The 20,456-nt window shown below is 40.2% G+C and overlaps 1 pseudogene across 4 annotated transcripts in view; it reads right to left on the bottom strand.

Moving 5' to 3' along the window:
• Nucleotides 1–5,087, bottom strand: part of LOC110202156 (E3 ubiquitin-protein ligase DTX3L pseudogene) — a 31,034-nt pseudogene extending 25,947 nt beyond the window's left edge. For 2 of the 4 annotated variants that reach the window (XR_013483562.1, XR_013483563.1), the window contains exons 1-3: nt 4,938–5,087; nt 3,751–3,922; nt 2,161–2,207 (exon numbers count right to left, since the gene is read on the bottom strand). The product of XR_013483562.1 is annotated as an E3 ubiquitin-protein ligase DTX3L pseudogene, transcript variant X1 (transcript). The remainder of the gene's footprint in view (nt 1–2,160; nt 2,208–3,750; nt 3,923–4,937) is intronic. The other 2 variants (XR_013483564.1, XR_013483565.1) reach the window with 2 other exon arrangements.
• Between the last annotated feature and the right edge of the window lie 15,369 nt (nt 5,088–20,456).

Genomic DNA, 20,456 nt, shown 5'->3' with positions numbered 1-20,456 from the left:
AGATTAGGTACACAATACATACTACTAAATAACCTTAGTAACCTAGTGCTTGAGCAACCCAAAGATCTAAGCTTTTGGGGCAAAAACTTAGCATCTGATATAAATTGCTGGGAAAACTGGAAAGCACTTTGGCAGAAACTAGGTTGAAACCAACATCTCATAGTGTATACAAAGATAAGCTCAAAATGGGTAAAGGATTTAGAGAAATTATGGAAGCATGGAAAAATTTGCCTGTCAGACCTATGGATGAGGAAACTAAGCCAAGTTGATAAAAATAAAAACCATTCCCCAACTGGTATAAACAAGTAGTTCTCAGAAGAAGAGATCAAAGCTATCAATAGGCAAATGGAAAAAAAATGCTCTAAATTATTCTTGATCACTTTCAGAGAGAGAATAGATCAACTCTGAGTGCAGATTGAAGCATTTTTTTTCATTTTCTTTGTTTTTCTTGTTTTTTATATTGCAAAATGGCTAATATACTTTGCCTTTCCAATGAATAGGGGAGGGAATGAAGAGAAGGAGAGTATGTGAAACTCAAAATAAAAAAAAAGATTAATTTAAATTATTTAATTCAGCAAACAAATTGAACTCTTTCAAATATTCAAGCAACAATTATTTCCAATACTACATAAATTGTTTGAAAAAAGGAGATAAAGATGGGATTTTATGAGATCCCTTCTATGACAAAAACTTGGTAACTAGATACAGGGAGTCAAAAGGAGAAAGAAAACTATAGACCATTTTTAATAATAATAATCATTGGGTTTTGGGGGGGGGCTAGGCAATGGGGTTAAGTGACTTGCCCAGGGTCACACAGCTAGTAAGTATTATGTGTCTGAGGCTAGATTTGAACTCAGGTCCTCCCGAATCCAGGGCCGGTGCTTTATCCACTGTGTCACCTAGCTGCCCCAATAATAATTATTGATAAGGAAACTTTCAATAAAATATTAGCAAGAAGGCTACAGTAATATATGCTATCATCAGGCTACATTTATGCCAGGAATGTAGGTCTAGTTCAATATAAGGAAAACTATAAACATAATTGACCATACTAATAATAAAACTCACAAAACCATATGATTATTTTAATAGAAGCAGGAAAAGGTTTTGATAAAATACCAATTCCTGTTAAAAAAAAAGGCATAGGAATAATTGGAGAGTTTCTTAAAATAAGAAGTATATCTAAAACTAAGAGCAAGCAATATCTTTAATTGTGGTTAGCCAGAAAACTTTCTAATACAATTAGGGGTGAAACAAGGATGTCCATTATAACCATTGCTATTTGACATTTTACTACAAATTCAAGGCATAGAAATGACAAAAACATTTTGAAGAAATAAACATTGGCAAAGGGAAAAAAAACAATTACTTTATATGGATGATATATGATGGTTTAAGAAATCACCTAAAAACTAATCAGAAAATGAACCCCTTTAGTAGTGTAGCATAATATATAATAAACTAAGAAAAATATTCAGCATTTCTGTATATTACCAATAATCCCTCAGGTAGGCTGGCTCTTTGAGGGAGGTAAAACTATCTTTTAGGGACAGCTAGGTGGCAGAATGGTTAGAACACTGGCTCTGGAATCAGGAAGACCCGAGTTCAAAGCCAGCCTCAGACACTTGTGTGACCCTGGGCAAGTCACTTAACCCCACTGTGTAGCCAAACAAACAAAAATATGTTTTACCATTCTTTTCAACTGTTCTATCCAAGAGGCTGAGAGTATTCTTGGGAATTGCATCATACTTAAAACAAAAAGAAACACAGGTTACAGTAGAGGTATTCACTTCACCTAATTTCTACCAGGTGCTAGATTCACCCTGTCCACTAGGTATAAATCTGAAGCTATAATGAGTATAGGATCATGGGATGAATTTATAGTGTGGCGCCTCCTAGGGATTCTGAGGTTGAAATAAATGTCCTCCTCTCTCATTACAGAAATCTTGAAGTTTTTAATCCTGAAACTGAATGGGGAGTATCTTCTTTTTTTTTGGCTATCAATAATTATATGCATTTTGTCCCACTAAAATACAGCATGTGACAACATCATTCACATTGTGTAGCATTTTAAATAGAGAGTCTGAGGTGTCATCCACTATGGCCAAGAGCACACATTATAGGATATGGAGAAACTAGAAAAGCAAAGGGAGAAATTACCTTTCACATCTACAGATAACGGAAGAGGTCCTGAGTAAACAAATTGTCTGCATAAGATGATCATAGAAAATAAAATGAACAATTTTAATTGTATAAAATTGAAAAAAGCTTTTACACAAACAAATATAATATCATTAAAATTAGAAGGGAAAAAGGTTAAGGTGGGAAAATTTGCAGCAAAGTTCTCTATTAAAGGCTTTATATATGAATATATGTGTGTGTATATACCTACACATATATACATACATACACATATGGAGTTGATTAAAATCTATCAGACTAAGAGCCATTCATCAATAGATAAAAGCTCAAAAGGCTATGAAGAGGTAGGCTTCAAAGGAAGAAATCCCAGCACTCAACAACCATATGATAAAATGCTTCAAATTACTAATAATTCAAGAAATGCACATTAAAGTAACTTTGAGGTTTCACCTCCCACCCATCAGACTGGGTAGCAAAGTTTAAAAATGAACCACCCTCCCTCCCCTGGCCACGCCAGCTTTTTTGTGTGTATTATCTCCCTCCATTAAATTATAAATTTCTTGAGACAGGGATTGTCTTTCTTTTTGGTAATTTTTTTTTAATTAAGGCAATTAAAGTGACTTGCCCAGAGTCACACAGCTAGTGTCAAGTGCTTGGTCTGAGACGGGATTTGAACTCAGATTCTTTGGACATCAGGGCTGGTGCTGTATCCACTGAGCCACCTAGCTGCCCCTCTTTTTGGTATTTGTATCCCCAGTGCTTAGCACAGTGGCTGGCACATAGTAGGTGCACAGCAAATGTTTATTGACTATTAATAGGCAACGTGACAAATGTTGCAGAAGCTGCAGGAAAACAGGGAGACAAAAGCATTGTTCACACATACTAGAAAACAATTTATAATTGTACCCAAAAGTTACTAAATTGTGGCCCATTTGTAACTCCATTGGGCTTATATCACATGGGGAGCAAAGAAAAAGGAAAAGGACCCACACATATAAAAATATTTATAGGAAGCCTTTTTGAAGTAACCAAAAACCATAAACTAAAGTGGTGTCTATATATGGTGATGTAAAATAAATTATGGTCTGTGACCGAAATGACAGGATAATATTTTATTGTGCCATAAGAAATGGACAGTTTCAGAGGAAACTTGGAAAAACTCTTAAGATCTGATACAGACTAAAGTGAGCAGGACTAGAACAACTTACACAATGACAATAACATTATAGAGGAAAAAAAAACTTAAAAAAATTTAGAACCCAAATTAATGCAGTCCAGAGGGCTGTGGATGAATCACGCTACCCACCTCCTGTCAGAGAGGTGATAGACTGAAAATCCAGAATGACACCTGCCTATTTGGACATAGTCAAAATGGGAATTGGTTTTGCTAGAATATACATATTTATTGTGAGGGTTTTGTCATTGTCATTGTTGTGGGGGAGGGGGGCCACTGGGAGGAAATGATAATAAATGCTTGTAAAAATAATTTAAAAAACCATTTAAAATAAAAGAATTACTCTTCCAAGTCCAATTAAATTGGTTAGATGTCTTATATAGGAACCACTTTTTTTGCATTTTTAAATATTTAAGATGGGGACTCGTCCATACCTGCTGGCCTCACAAAGCTATATTAGCTCTGCATCCAGTTCAGTGAGCCTAAAAGAGGTGGGTTTTGCCCTTGTGAAAGGCTTCAGAACTCTGATCAATGCAATGGAACCAATTAAGATTCTAGAAGACTGAAGATGAAGCACGGGAACCACATCTTGACAGGTGAGGGAATCTAGATGCAGAATAAGACACATTTTCACACACAGAAAAAGCGGAGATTTGTTTTTTTTTTTGTTTGACTATGTAGATTTGTTACAAAGGCTTATCTTTTTCTTTCTTTTTTTAATGAAGTGAGGTGTGGAAGGTAGAGGAGACAGAGATGGGGGGGAAGGAAAAACAATAATAAATAACAAAAGACTGTCACTAAGGCATCTTAAAAAAACCTGGACAAGAACCGAAGGAAAGTCAGAAAGAAGCACTGCGGCTTTAAAAATTACAGATTGAATTACACACACACACACACACACACACACACACACACACACACGCACGCACGCACGCACGCACACACACACACACACGCACGCACGCGCGCGCGCGCGCACACACACGCACGAGCGTGCGCGCACACGAAAGCGAGCGCGCGAGCGCGCGCACGACCGCGAGTGCGCGCACACGAACGCGCGCGAGCGCACACACGCATTAAATTAAGCTATAGATGGCAGAGATCAACAGGTACATGGAAAATCTCTTTTTTCTGTTATAGTATGTACATGGAAATGTTTATTCCATCAGGCTTTTGTTGGATCCAGAATAAGAATGAATGAATGAATGAATGAATGAATGAATGAATGAATGAGTGAATGAACGAATGAAAGGGTACAAAAATAAGAGATATTTAGTAGACTGCTTCTTCTTTTCCCACCATCACCCACCATTCCCACCTTCTGGGCCGTGCTGCACGGGGCGGGGGGGTCGGGGTGTCGGGGTGTCGGGCACAGTGGAGAAGCCGGGGGCGGGGGGGGGGATCATCGGATGCGTTCCCGGGGGCCCTCCATCCCTCAGGACATACAGACAGAGGCCTAGGAACATCCAGCTGCGGATCCATCCATGAATGAGGTCCAAAAGGCCCTGGACTGGGATGCGGTGGTGTGGGTGGGGGTGTGGGGGGTGCGCACACGTCTTAGGGGTTCTGGGGAAGGGAGGGAGGGAGGGAGTAATGGGGCGCCCCTCTAAGACTTACTTACCTCTCACACACAGGGACTCCCACGGACGATCAGGCAGGCCTGGGGTCCGGGGGCAGCGGGGCAGACAGCGGGGCAGACAGAGCTGTCCGCTGTCCGCAGCTCCTTGTCGCAGAATGCGCAACACCACAGCCCAGGTGAAAACCGCAGAAAGGAGGAGACTTGTGACGTCACATTGGAAGGCAGGGATTGGTTCAGCCTATGGAACGCAGGTGGTGACATGGAGGGGGAGAGTGCCACCCCCTTAGAACCAATCAGTCAAGCAGTCAATCAATATTTGGTGAACTCCTACTACGTGTCAGGCACTGGGCCAGAGCTGGAAATCAGAAAGGACAAAGGATATCAAAAAAGGAAGAGATCATCTCATCGAATAAATTGATGAAGTGACCCAATATACTGAAACATTCAGGATTCAGGCCAAGCAATCCTTATGTACAGTTTATCTTTCCAAATACACTCATGAATAAAAGAGAAAATGGAAAGACCAAAAGAAAAACACCTGGAAAAGGAATAAATAGGGGGAAAAAAACACTGTGCACAAAGAAAAATTCTGAAAATAAAAAAGAAATAAATAAAATTTGGGCAAAAATCGAATCAAATAGACAAACAGGTAAATGATTTTTTTTTAAAAGGACAACTAAATTACCACGATTTTTTCTTAAATCATGGTCAGTCAGTCAACTGACATTTAACAAGTTCCTGCTATGTGCCACCTACTGTGCTAGGCACTGCGGATAGAAAAAGAAGCTAAAGACAGTCCTTGCCCTCAAAGATCTCACAATCTAAGGGGAGAGGGGAGACAAACACATGAACAAAAAAGCTACATGCAGGATAAATAGGAAATAATTAACAGAGATGAAGTGTCTTGTTGCTAGAACAGCCAGGAGGCCAGTGTCACTGGACTGGAGAATATATGGAAAGGAGTAAGGTGTAAGAAAACTGGGAAGGTAGGTAGAGGTGAGTTTAAGGAAGGGCATTGAATGCCAAACAGAGGATTTTGTGTTTGATCCTACAGGCACTGGGGGAGCCACTGGGCAGACTCTCTCTTTCTCTTTCTCCTTCTCTCTCTCTCTCTCTCTGTGTGGAGGAGGCGGGGAGACAGGGGTGGTATAGTCAGACCTCTGCTTTAGAATAATCACTTTGGTAGCTGAATGAAGAATGGATTGGAGTGGGGAGAGACCTGACGCAGATGAAATAAAGGAAAGTATTAGAAACTCTTTTGCCCAATTTTATGCCAACAAAACTGACAAATGGATGAATATTTACAAAAACATAAAGTACCCTGATTAACAGAACAAAAAGAAATTGAATAAACCATAAATGAACTTGCAAAGGTTGGGGGAGGGAGAGAAGGAACCCAAGAATTAAATGGATTTACAAGGGAATTCTAACAAATATTAAAAGAAAAACTGACTTCAGTTTTACATAAATTGTCTCTGAAAATAGGGAAACTCTTGGGAGAAAAACATGATTTTAAATAACAAAATCTAAGGCAAGAAAAGTAAAAGAAAGGATATGATAGACCACTCTCTCTGATGAATAGCAATAAAAAAATACTGAATAACATATTGGCAAAGAAGCTACACATTACAAAGATTTTACTGTGTCCACATTGTATTTATGGTTTGTGTTTGGTTCAATATTAAGGAAAATTGCAAATATAATATACCACATTAATAATAAAAAGAAGAAAAATGGATAATTATATCAATAGATATTTTGTCTATCTTGATTTTAGGTAAATACTGTTGACCTATTAATGAAAGGGATTCAGTCTTTATTCTTATACTTTCTATTTAAAAGAAAAAAAAGGATGGCATATTTTCTCAAAAATTTTATCATGGGGAAGCATAAGAGGCCTTTCCAATAAGACTAAGGATAAAGGAAGGATATTTATTGATAACACTACTATTAAATAGAGTAATAGAATTGCTGGGTGTAGCAATTAGACAAGATGGGAAAAAAGAAGGAATGACCATAGGTAAACAAGAAACAAAATGATCACTTTTTGCAGTTGATGTGGTATTTTAGGAAACCCTAGAGTCAACTAAAATAGTAAAAGAAATAAGTAAAATCTTCAGCAAAGTAGCAGGATATAAAACAAACCCATAAAAACAGTCAACCTCTCTGTATATTATTTAAAAATCCCAGCAGAGATGGAATAAGCAATTTCATTCAAAACAACCAAAGAATCTATAAAAGATGTGGGAGTCTGCCTAAAAAGCCAAACTCAGGAATTATATGAATACAACCACAAAAAGTGCTCTACAAAAATAAAGGGTCACTCAAACAATTTTAGACAAATTAATTATTCAGGGTTGTGATGTGCTTTGGATAGTCTAAAGACTAGGCTTGTGATTTCATTGTTACAGGGAAATCCCCAAGGAGGAAGCTCCTTCTAGGTCTGGTACCTTCTCTGCAATGTAGACTCTTAGTGAGTTGCCTAGGGCACTGAAAATTTCAGTGACTTACTTAGGGTCACTCACATAGCCAGTGTGTGTCAGAAGAAGGACTTGAGCCTGGCTAGGTCTTCACAAATGTAAAGCTAGCTCTTTATTCACTAAACCGCATGGCTTCTCATGCACCAAGCTCATCTAATAAAGATGATATCATTACATTAAATAAGTTGCAGATTTAGGGGTGGCTACATGGCGCAGTGGATAGAGCATTGGCCCTGGAGTCAGGAGAACCTGAGTTCAAATCCAGCATCAGACACTTGACACTTCCTAGCTGTGTGACCCTGGGCAAGTCACTTAACCCCATTGCCTCACCCCCCCCCCAAAAAGTTGCAGATTTAGCACCGTATCAATCAAACTATCTAAGATCTACTAAAATTCATCTAAAGGTACACATGATCAAAAAGCTCTAAGGAAAACATGAAAAAAATTGGAAAGGAAGTGGGGTGGTCATATCCTGTCTCAAATTATACTTCAAAGCAGTAACTCTCCAAAGAATTTGGAACTAGTAAAAAAAATAGAAAAGCTCATTAGTATAACAGATTAAGCATACAAGGTCCAAAAGTCACTGAATATAATAGCAGTGGATTTGCGAAACCCAATTACACTAAGTATTGGGATAAGGGCTAGATACGTAACAACATATCATGATGCTTGAAAAATTGGAAAAAAACAGAGAAATTAAGCTTGGCCTAATAGCTCAAACCACATAAAACAATAGAATTCAAATGGTGTTCTGCCCCAGATTGAAAGGTCAAATCATTAAGAAATTAGAAGAATAAAGAAGCTACTTTTCCTCCTATGGTTAGGGGAATATGTGTGTGTGTATGTATGCATGTATGTACATGTGTATGTATATATACATGCATGATTGTGTATATACGTATATATACATATACATGTATGTGTGTATATGTTCGTGTGTGTATATCTATCTATCTATATACACTTACCAAACAGGTGATAGATTTAGAGGGGATAGCTTTGATTATATAAAATTGAAAAGCTTTTCTACAAGTGAGATCTAAGAAGTCAGAATTAAAAGTAAAATAGTAAACTGGGGGTGAGAGGGAATCTCTGCAGTAAATTTCTCTAATAAAGGTCTAGTACCCAATATATATATATAGGCAAGTATGACACAAATATATAAGAACAAGAGCCCTTCACCAAAATACAAATAGCCCAGGGAAAGGAAAAGGGAGTTCTCAAAAGAAAAAAAAATGCAGCATATCTATAACCACATGAAAACATGCTTCAAATCACTAATAATGAAACATGCAAATTAAAACTTCTCTGAGTTTTGGCCTCATAACCAGAAGATTGGCAAAGAGTACAAAAAAAAAAAAGCAATTGTTTAAGTGGTTATGGGAAGGACAGGAACCTGTGGTGGAAATGAGAATTGATCAATCTTTCTGGAAAGCAATTTGAAACTATGCCCCCAAAGTCACTGAATTATGCATACTCTTTGGCCCAGCAATACAACTGCTTGCTAGGTGAATGCTCCAAAGAGAACAAAGACAGAAGAAAAAGACCCAGCTGTACCTTTTGTTATATCAAGATCCTGGGTACCCATCATTTGGGGAATGCTTAAATAAATTTTGGAATAGGGATGCAATGGAATGTTATGGTGCTATATGAAATGAATGACTGATTCAGAGACAGAAATGAACTGATTCAGATTAAAGTGAACAGGACTAGGAGAACAAATTATATAGTACAATGTTTGAAAGAAAAATAACTTGGACTTAAAAAAAACCCAACAACACAATACAATGACTAAGCAGAATTCCAGAGACCACTGAGCCCCATTAGTAGCCAGGCCACCTAATGATCAGAATAATAACATCTATCCTTCATAGACACCACACCCTAAGGTAACTGGTCATCAGGACCCTCTAGAGAAAGAAGATTGAGGACATTTAGACTCTGCAATTCTGGAGTTGTGAGTTGCCTTCATAACATGTGTTTTCTACACATATGCCTGTCTGAATTTAAATTTGTTTTAAAAATACACTTTAAATTTGAGCTAACATTTCCTCTTCCCAAATGTGTATTTGTTGAAGATTGTTCCCAAGGTGTTAGTGGAAATGCTTTGAAACTACTCTTCTTGCTATGCCTTTCAAAGAAACATCTTTGCAGTAGAATTGTGTCTATTGACTGAATGTTAAAGGGAAGCACAGTGATTGGGGCCTGAGAGATAGTGTTAGGAGGATAGCTACTCCTGAACATCGTCGCAGCCACCCTGGGGACCCAAACTGGCAGTGCCACTGTGAGTTAGGCCAACGAGCTGCAATGAGTGTCCTGGTGTGACAAGCTCTGCACTGTAACTGGTAGACAAGTAAGCCATGAGTTAGAAGTGACTGAAGGCTCACCATTGACAGCTGCTTCTCCCTTACTCCCCTACCTTCTCTATCCTGATTACAACCTGAGGCACAAAGCCTCAGACACTCCATACCCTCCCCTTTTATTTTTTTTATTTCCTATGAAAAAATTAGGACAGCAAATCCTTCTTAGATTCATCATCTGAAGGATGACAGAAAACCCTACAGGTGGTGAGGATACTTGGGAACATGGGCTCAACAGTGAAAGGTCTGGAAATAATAAAGCTTGACTGAGGCTATATGGGTAGACCCTGCTTCCTCCAAACCCTCTATGACATAGAAGATGGTTTTCGTGGGGAACTGTGGCCAAATACATACTAGAGAGGCAATATAGCACAGCAGATAGAAAGCTGGCCTTAGAGCTAGGAAGACCTGGTTCCAAGTCCTGCTTCTGACACTTACTGGCTATGTGACCCTGAGCAAGTCACTTAAGCTCTCAGCACCCCAGGCAAAATAGATGTGCATTGCTATAAGGCGATTCTCACCTATAGAGGTTCCTCAGCACAGTGCTGATGGCCATTGAAGTAAAGGAGCTGAGGAAGGCCAATGATGGTGTTGCTATGATGGTGTTCATGTTTGCTGATGATGGTTAAGTTCCTAGAAAAAAAAGAACATATACAAGAAGGAATGGCACCTCCTGGAACCATGACAAATTCCTATTGTCTTATCACTGTGTTCTCACTTTTTCATGGGAAAACACCTTTTCCTTACTTCCTTCCTTCATTCTCCATCACATTTCTCTAAATACGTGTTCTTGGCCATCTTCTTTTCTCTTTTCCCCCTAAACTGTCTCCATCTGGCTTCATAACACAGCTGTCATGGAGACTTGGTGGGATGGGATTGTTGTTGTCAGAAGGAACAGAAAGGCTTCTGGGTATGCATACAACCAACAAAATTTCAGATTAAATATTTTGCCCAGACCCTATTATCTCCCCAAACCTCCAGTAAAGAGCAATTATGTACCAAATGTAGAGCGATTATACTCAAATCCACACAAAAAAAGAGAAAATCCCAAGAAGGCAAAATTTGGCTGAATTAACCCTGGAAGAGCACAGGCATCCTTAAAGCACTCACTCAGCACCCCTCCTTTAACAATCTCTCCTTTTCCAGCAGAGAGTCACCTACTGATGGTTCCATTTGTGCCCAGTATTCCCTTGGAATTCCCTTCCTGCATCAGAGACTTTGCCAACACATTCTTTCTTAACACATTGCCCCAATTTCAGGTTCCTATTGCTCTTTAACAAGCAACAGACACTGATTTCTGCTCTATGGTATCAGGGGAAGGAGGGGAGAACTGGAAATATGCTATTGTCTCCCTAGGGTTGGCCCCAGGTTAGGGGCCCTCAAGTTTGTAGAGACTGTCTGGGAAATCCTCCTCCCACCCTGTAGTAGATGCTGATTCAGCTCAGACCCAGAAGGAAAGGAGAGCCAAGAAAGTAAAGGGATGGGGAATGCTTACTGACTCCAAATCCAAAGCAAAATTCCTTTCTATGGCATCACAATGAATGAGTAGAATTTATAGGTCAATGGGGATAGAGGAGAGGACACTTTCTGTGTCTCTTAAATCATACTTCATAGGCAGAGATGCCTTTTCTGCCTACATGAAAAGACAGCACTATAGACAAGTGCCACTGTTTTCTGTCAGGATCCTTCCAACAGCAAAACATTTCATTTCTCAAGAAATGTGGAGTTCATGATGCTACCATTCTGGAGAACACTTTGGAACTATTTCCAAAGAGCTATCAAACTGTATGTGCCCTTTGATCCAGCAACACCATCAACTATGTCTATATCCCAAAAAGATCATAAAAAAGGGAAAAGGAGCTAAATCTACAAAAGTACTTGTAGCAGCTCTTTTTGTGGGGGCCAAGAATTGGAAATCGAGGCAACGCCTATCAATTGGGGAATGGCTGAAAAAAACTGTGGTATATTAGTGTAACAGAATACTATTGTGCTATAAGAAATGATGAATAGGCAGATTTCAGAAAAACTTGGAAAGACTTACATGAACAGATGCTGAGTGAAGTAAGCAGAACCAGGAGAACACTGTACATAGTAACAACAACGTTGTGTGATGATCTACTATGATTGACATAGCTCTTCTCAGCAATACAATAATCCAAGACAATAATAAGAGACTCATCATAGAAAATGCTACCCACATCCAGAGAAAGAACTAGAATCTGGATGCAGATCAAAGCGCACTATTTTCATTTTTTTCATTGCTTTTCTCTTTCGTTCATGTTTCTTTTTTCACAGCATGATAATGTGGAAATGTTTAACGTGATTGCACATGTATCACATTGCTTCCCATCTTGGAGAGGTGGAAGGGAAGAGAAGGAGGCAAAAAATTGGAACTCAAAATCTTATAAAAATGAATGTTGATTTATTTGGGTTTATTTTATATTCTGCAACTTTGCTAAAGTTGGTAATTGTGTCAAGTAATTTTTGAGTTAATTCTCTGGGAGTCTCTAAGTATAACATCATATCATCTGCAAAGAATGATAGTTCTGTTTCCTCATTGCTTATTCTAATTCATTCAATTACTTTTTCTTCTCTTATTGCTAAAGCTAACATTTCTAGTACAATTTTAATAATAGTGGTAATACTGCATATCCTTGTTTCAACCCAGACCTTATTGGGAATGCTTCTAGCTTATCCCCATTACATATAATGCTGACTGATGGCTTTAGATAGATATTGCTTATGATTTAAAAAAAACCTCCATTTATTCTTATACTTCTTGGCTCTTGTGAGTAGGGTTTGTTTCATTCTTTGTATTTGTAGCCCCAGTGCCTAGAACATACTAGGAGCATACCAAATGCTTGTTGATTGGAATGGATTAGGAAGCATTCCCTGCTGATTAGCTCCCTTTATTCTAAGAATGATCAGTCTTCAGGCCACCAGAATACAGTGCAGCCTTGCTCAACAAAAGGCAGCCCAAGCTCTCTGGTGGCAGAGTTTAAATTGGGGTCTGGCTTTCCATCAGTGAGGTTTGGCTCACTTCAAACAATGCTTATGCTAAAACAGAGGCCTAAGGAGAATGATAAAAACTAGTAATAGCCTTCATCTCTGTAGACATTCAAGTTTACAAAGCTCTACTCTCCCTAAAACTCTGTGGGGTAGATCATGGAAAGGTTTATTGTGGGTTGAGAGGGAGGGATGAGTAGCATCAGTCTAGAGATAGAAGTCCCTGGGAAGGTGGGGCCCACCAGAGGCAATGGGATGGACTCTATTTACCATAAGTGCTTTCCCTTTGGTGAAGGAGAATCTCAACCCTTAGGCAAGTAAAGACCCGTGGAAAGGGAAAAAGAACTGTCTTGACTATTTATAGGTCCAATTAATCAAACAGAAATTTGTTAAGTGCCCTGCTCTATGGTCATGTCCAAATCTTTGAACTTCGCATTTTCTGCCTGGTGAAGTGACACCTGCCCTATATTTGCTGTGGTGTGACATTGATTGGTAACTAGTAGACTTTTATCCTTTTTTTTTTTTTTTGCTTTTTGGTGAGGTGATTGGGGTTAAATGACTTCACCAGGATCACACAGCTAGTAAGTGTAAAGTGTCTGAGGCTGTTTTGAACTCAGGTCCTCCTGACTCTAAGGCCAGAGCTCTATTCACTGCAGTACCTAGCTGGCCCCTTTTATCCTTTTTTCATGAATACATAGAGTCTAGGCCCTAGAGAGGTGCAAAATCCTGATATTCCTTGGGGAAACCATAGGTATGGTGGAAAAGGTTCCCTGGAACCCAGAACTATATGTAGAAAGAACAAATGATACCTCTGATGCTTGGTACCTGTGTGACCTTGGAACAACCACTTACCCTTTCTGGGCTTCATTCACCTCACTTGTAAAAGGAGAGGGTTGGCCTCCATGGCCATGAAGTCCTTCCCAGCTCTAGCTCTAAGATCCTCTGCCAAGACTTGTGAGGTTCAGGCTGAAGGCTGAATTTCTTTCACTACATCCACTCAGAAAGCAATGGATCCTTGAATTGTACCAATATGTAACATTAAGAGTCTGTATGTCCTCCCTTCCTCTTTGTACAGAGAGGGGATACTAAAACCTCCAGGCGCTGCTGCTGACTCTCTGGACTTCATTCTCCAGCATCACCCAGCAACCCTCTCACCTGGAACATGCCTCCATTATGCAATCTATCTGATTGTTCAGTTCCTGCCTGAGCTTCCTTCCATTTTAAGGAAGGGCCCAATCCAGACATTTTTACTCCTTCATTCTTTTTATGGCTCTGCTCCTGTCTCTCAGGACTTCCTTTTCCTCCATGCTCCCACACATCTTCTCCCTGATCTACCTCCCTCTCAATGCCCTCCTTTATAGCTTCTTCTGGTGTGCTGAGTTTCCCCACTAGAATGTAAGCTCCTGGAGGGCAGGAACTGTTTTTCTTTTGGCTTCTATTTATATTCTCAGACCTTAGCACTGTGCCTAAAACATAGGAAGTCAAATGAACTAGCAGCAGTCAATTATACAATGGCAGGGAGCTAATTTTTACTTTAATTATTCATTTATTGCCAATAATAACTGGGAAGGCCTCAATCTGGGATTAGATGGACTGTATTTGCACCAAACACACTCCTTCTCTACCACAGGCTAAATGCCAGGGAGAAGAGGGTGGCATTAATTGGATATAAAGAACCATAGGTCATTGGGAATGTATATCTTTATCCTTGGTCTCAGTTCTACTCCCAGGAGGCACATGTGCTCCACAAAGAGAAGTTACTATCCGCATCACAAGCTCTACAACCTTGGCAAAGTTTCCTCCGAGCTCTGCCATGGAGTGTCTGAGGATCCTTAGAGCTCTGTCCATTCACGCACTGGGCCCTTCAAGTGCTGCCAGTCTATGATTAAAGGTCCCTCCCACGCCTGACCTTCTATGACCTGAGGATCCTCCCAGTTCTGCCATTCTATGACCTGTGACCCTCCCAGTCCTGACATCCAGTATTGCAAGGTCCTTTCCATCTCTGACAAGGACATGGTTAGGCCCGCCCATTCAAGTGTTTTGTTTTGTTTTGTTATGTTTGTTTTTGGGAGTGCAGTGTGTGTCATGGGAGTGGGGAGTATTCATAAAATGTGAATTAGAGGTGGGACGTTAGGATATAAAATGTCATAATAGCAAGGGGACTTTGGAGGTCATCCAGTCCAACCCCTTCATCTTACACATGAGGAAACTGAGGTTTCAGGAGATTTCACTTCCCTAGGTTATGGAGTGCCAGGATTTGAAAGCTCAAGTCCTCTGATTCACAGAACATGCCCCTGTCCACTTCTTCCTGCTAACCCTCTGATTACCCCTCCTGCTAACTTACCAAATCTTGCCTGCTGTCTATTAGCCCTGGATCGAATTGAGCCACTGAACTACATGCTTTCTGCTTGCCCTCTCCCACCACCATGTCTTTACTCACACAGGCCCCTATGCTTGGCATCCTTTACTCCCCATCAGCATTGACTGAAGTCCTTTCCTTTCTTTGAGCCCCAGAGCAGTTGAAGCATCCTCCAGGAAGACTTCTCTGAAGCTTTGTGAATGTCTTCTCCTTTCTCAAATTACTCTTAATATTCTGGGTCTGCCATTTGCTACTCCCACAGGCTAATAACAGTTGCTTTTTCTGTAGGCTTTGAAGCTTAGGACAATTTTATTTGCATAATCATTGGAGTTTTACCTTGGATCATTCCTTTCCTCACTCCCCAGCACGTAACCCTGAATAGATCAAGGTCATAAAAGGCAGGGAATTTGACATCAATTTAATGTTTTATGTTTGGATTATGAGCTTAGGAATCATCCACAAACTCAAGCACACAAAGAAGAAAAAAACAGCATCATATGTGATGCCCAAAGTTACTGTTACATGTAGGTTTAAAGTATTTACCAAAGAAGTTATGACCAAATGATCCAATTTGTTTCCACACCCTTTTCTGAACTTTTTCTCTTTTCTTCTTTATTTTTAATGTGGATTATTTCACCATTTTATTTGAATCTCTGCCAGTTCCCACTAACTCACCCACCTTCCCCCCTCCGAGACTGTGCTATCTTCATCTTTATATTTTTCCCAGTAGGAAGCACCAAGGGCCGAGTCAGCATCCAGTAGGGACTCACTGAATGTTTGCTGAATTGACTTGAAAAATTCAGGTTGGGAGTGAAGACCATAGGCTTCTCGGATGGAAGGGGTCTCAGAGATCATCTAGGACAACCCACACATTGTATACAGGAGAAAAGGGAGGCCTAGGAAGGAGCCTTATTTGCCCAAGATCATTCACATGTCCCAGTCCATGAAGTAGGAACCAGGTGCTATGACTTCCAGAGCAGAGCTCTTCCCATTACACCACTAGATGCTTATGCTGGCTTAGGCCCCAAGAGCCCAATTCTCCTTTGCTATGCTCACTACTGCTCTCAGTCCAGGTTACCCTGCTCCTCAGCCTCTCAGGATCCCAAACAAAATGCTCTAGCCTCCCTGTCATAAAGGTCCTCCCCATCCTGGGTGCCTGGAATCCTTCCCTAGCAATCTTAAGGAAACCTTCCCCAATGCATGGAGAAGGGAGGGGTCACCAGGTTTTACAATTTTAGGATGTCAGAGCTAGAAGAAACCTGGGAAATCTTTGAGTATAATATTACTTTTTTTCCCTAAGAGATTTTGCAGAAATAGTTTTTTTTTCTCATAAATCAAACCAAACAAAACACTTGCTATGGAATGGTACACTGAATGAATTTTTATATAAGGCAAATCTATACGAATGTTTTAATTTCTTGTCCTTTTTTATATAGAAATATTCTTTCTTTTTTCTGGATGTGAAGTTCAGAATAAACAAAGATAAAATGTAAACATTTATACAAAGGAAGAAATTACTTAAATTTTTCAATAGGGCTTCTTTTTTTTTGGAAAACCTTGGGAAATTTATGGAAATTGATGCAGCTGGAACCAGCTCATACCAGTTCGAGAAAGCCAACTGTGAAGTTTTCAGTGTGAGCCTTTACAGCATTGAAATTGGAAAATTCTATAAATCTGGGCTTGAATTATCATTTTGTGGACTGTCTATATTAAGAAAGTGATGACAGAAATGTTCATAGTTTAGATTAAACTTAAAAGTATGTCATACATGCATTTTTGGAAAGCCAGCCATTGAACATCTATTAGTGTGGGTTCATCAGATTCCTGGAATGTCAGAGCTGGAAAAGTCCTTGGAGATCAAACACCTCCTCCAACCTCTTCACTTGACAGATGAAGACAGGAAGACCTAGACAGGGAAAGGGACCAGTCAAAGGTCACACAGATAGTGGGGGGCAGAGGGTGCACTAGACCCCAGATCTCCTGGTTCTTCATCTAGTGCTCTTTCTGGAACCCCCAAGCAGCCTCTTCTTTAAAAGCTTTGAAAGGTCTTGTATCAGCAGATGAAAATTCTTATTATGATGAAAAAAGTAAGTGGTCCTAGGAGGGCATTTTGTAATCCTGAGCTGCACCAGAATGTGCCCAGAATCTGTATTTTACCTGGTGAGGTGTATTCACCTTCACCCCTTCAGATCAAAACTTTCCACAGATTAGCCAGTGGTGTTTAAGAGTTATTCTGAGCATAAAAGCCATTCCTCTGCAGATGCTGAAGGGGGATCATGACTGTGAAGACTGTGGTAATGATCTTCTTGGAGACTGGCTAGACTAGTGATTGGACTTCAGACACCCAGTTCATCACTGAGGCATCCCTGGAAGTCTTTTGGGCTTGCTAGATCCTGCCAGAAGATATGCCCATCTGAGGCCCAGAGAACTTTCTTTCTCTTCTGGCACTTCCCCACCAGGCACCAGGAGGGCATTATAAATGGAGAAGTTTGCAGGCATATCAGCAAACACAGACTGCCTTTCTATGAGATATGACAGTGCTTTGCACATGGCAGTCATTCAGAGATGCCTCTAATCTGCCAGTCAAACACTCCTGTTCATTGTTGTCCTTCATTCTTAAAGAGGACCAAAACAACATGATTCAATTGTGGTCCAGCTACAGTGTACACAGCTGTGGCCAATCAGAACAATATGAGCTTGGAAGGCTCTACCACAGATCAGACACAAATAGTTTATTTAATCATCTGGAGTAGAGATGTCTCAATTTGCACATCTGTTTCTTTTGAGATATTGCATTTCTTCTTAGCTCATAGAGCATGTCACCTTCTTTGATACAGACATGACGTTCTGGAAGGTCCTGTGTCAATGTCTGCCATGTCTCACAATGTGTTCCAAAGTTCTTCAGAGACACCTTCAGAATGTCCTTGTACGGTTTCTTTTGACCTCCACGTTAGTGCCTGCCTTGTGTGAGTCCTCTGCACGATAGGCTTTCAGGCAAACATACATTTGGCATTTGAACAACATGGCCAGCCCATCAGAGTTGTGCTCTCTGTAGTAGTTTGAATGCCTGGCAGTTCAGCCTGAGAAAGGACCTCACTGTTCTTATCTTACCAGGTGCTCTTCAGAATCTTCCCAAGAGAATTCAAATAGAAGCAATTCAGTTTCCTGGCATGGTACTGGTACATTGTCAAGGTTTCACTGCCATAAAATGATGAGTTCCACACAACAGCTGTGTAAGACCTTCAGTTTGGTAGGCAGCCTAGTACCTCTTCCCTCCTACACTTTCCTTAAGAGCCTCCCAAACACCGAAGTAGCTGTGGCAATGCATGCATCAACCTGATCATCAGTGTGTACATCCCTGGGAAATATACTTCCAAGGGAAGTGAACTCACTCATAGCGTTCAAAATTTCTCCATTTGCTAAAACCACTGTTTGTACATATGGATGGTGTGGTGCTCCTGGTAGAGAACCTGTTTTCCTGGTGTTAGATATTAGGCCAAAATCAGCAAAAGTGGCAGAGAATCAATCCAGGCTCTATTGCTTGTTGTATTTGTCCTTTGTTTTCGAAGAGGACCATGACATCAGGGAGATGATGATATGACCTGTAATTGACTTTGATTTGAGTGAGGGAGGGCTGTGCAAGGTCACCAGCCTCACTTTCTCCTCCAGAGCCTTCTGGGTCCAGTGGCCAGATATTCGTTTGTTGCATCTCAGCCTCAGAGGCTGCATTGAGGGCACAATCATCTCTGATGTTTACCTCCTCTGTGACTGTAGGCAAGTCACTTAAACTTTCAGTACCTCAGTTTTCATCTGTGAACAAAAAATAGTGCACAAGCCCCTCCCCCATTCCTGTACTGGGTACATGAAGGAAAGCTCACAAATCCCGGAGACAGAGAAAACCCAAAGCAGACCTTCCTAAAACTGCCTTCACATTTTTGTACTCTGGAATGGACCTCTGCTTTTCTTTTTCTAATCTTTGTAATGAAAGTCATAGCTATTCCTGCTCATATGCCCAGTACCTCAAGCACTTCTGTAAAACACCAGGTTTCACAGCAAGAGTCAAACTGCCTTAGTAGAAATCATAAGTGTGGTTCAACCACATTCATAACTATAATAATTCCCTTTGTCATAGCCCTTTTATATTTCCAAAGTACTGGCCTCAAAATAATTCTATAAAGTCATTCCTGAAAATACCATTTTCCTATCTTCAAATATGAGCAAACTGGGCCCCTGAGAAGGGAAGTGATTTGCCTAAAGACATGTTCAAGTTGAGGGAGACAGAGAAAGCAGTGGCTTCATGAAACAAGCATTAAAACAAAGTGAAAAGACTAAAAAAACCAAGAAAATGTAAGTTACATGTTATAACGAACAACGTGCCTGGAATTGGTAAGAGAAGGAAAGTGAATGGTGAGTAGACAATAAGGTGCAGTCTTGGTTCCAAGAAAGATAAGCTGTAAGGAGCCCTATTAGAGGATGACTGTGAGGTTTCAGCCCCAGCTGGTTTGAAGGGTTATGTTGTCCCTGACAATAGTAGAGAAGTTCAGAAGAGGGATGTGTTTGAGGGGAAAGATAATGACTTCTTTTGTGAACATGTAGAGTTTGAGATGCCTATAGAGTAACTTTTCTCAAAATGTCAGGCACACATTTCTCCCTTCCTTTTGTAAGGAAATGGAGGGATACTCCACCTGTAGGTGGACTACTCCATCAGTGAGCAAAGATTGGAGTATCCCACTATATGTGCTATGGGAAGAAGAAGAAGAAGAAGAAGAAGAAGAAGAAGAAGAAGAAGAAGAAGAAGAAGAAGAAGAAGAAGAAGAAGAAGAAGAAGAAGAAGAAGAAGAAGAGGAAGAAGAAATAAAAGAAGAAGAGAAGGAGGAGGAGGAAGAGGAAGGGGGGAGGAAGAAGAAGAGAAGGAGGAGGAAGAAGAAGAAAAAGAGGCATTTATGTAGCGTTTTAAGGTTTGCAAATTAAAAGCTTGTTGGACCATCACAACAGCTACTGAAGAATGCTACAACCATTTTTTCACCAGGAGCGAGAACAAGAGGTTGCCAAAGAGGATATTTTCAGCCTCACTGGTGGGTCATCTGGCCCTGAGGCAGAAGAACAGAAACCCTGATGTGAGGAGCCCCATACTCTCCTAGTCAGCTTACCTCTCTATTTCTTCTGATAGCTGAAATCAGTAGAAATAAGTTCTATCACTTTGGCCCTGGAAATGCTACTGGATATAAAACCACCATGGAAACCTGGTATCATCATCTTAAGGGAAGGGAGAGGTAGTGGCACCAAAGCTCCTATATCCATCCCCATTTCCTTTCATTATTATGAGCAGATTTCCCTTGTAGGAAGCCCAGGTCTT

The sequence above is a fragment of the Phascolarctos cinereus genome, unplaced genomic scaffold (genome assembly GCF_003287225.1).
Source record: "Phascolarctos cinereus isolate Bilbo 61053 unplaced genomic scaffold, phaCin_HiC Scaffold_8;HRSCAF=390, whole genome shotgun sequence".
Lineage (NCBI taxonomy): Eukaryota > Metazoa > Chordata > Mammalia > Diprotodontia > Phascolarctidae > Phascolarctos > Phascolarctos cinereus.
The sequence above is the reverse complement of the archived record's forward strand: the minus strand, read 5'-3'. Positions and strand labels throughout refer to the sequence as shown.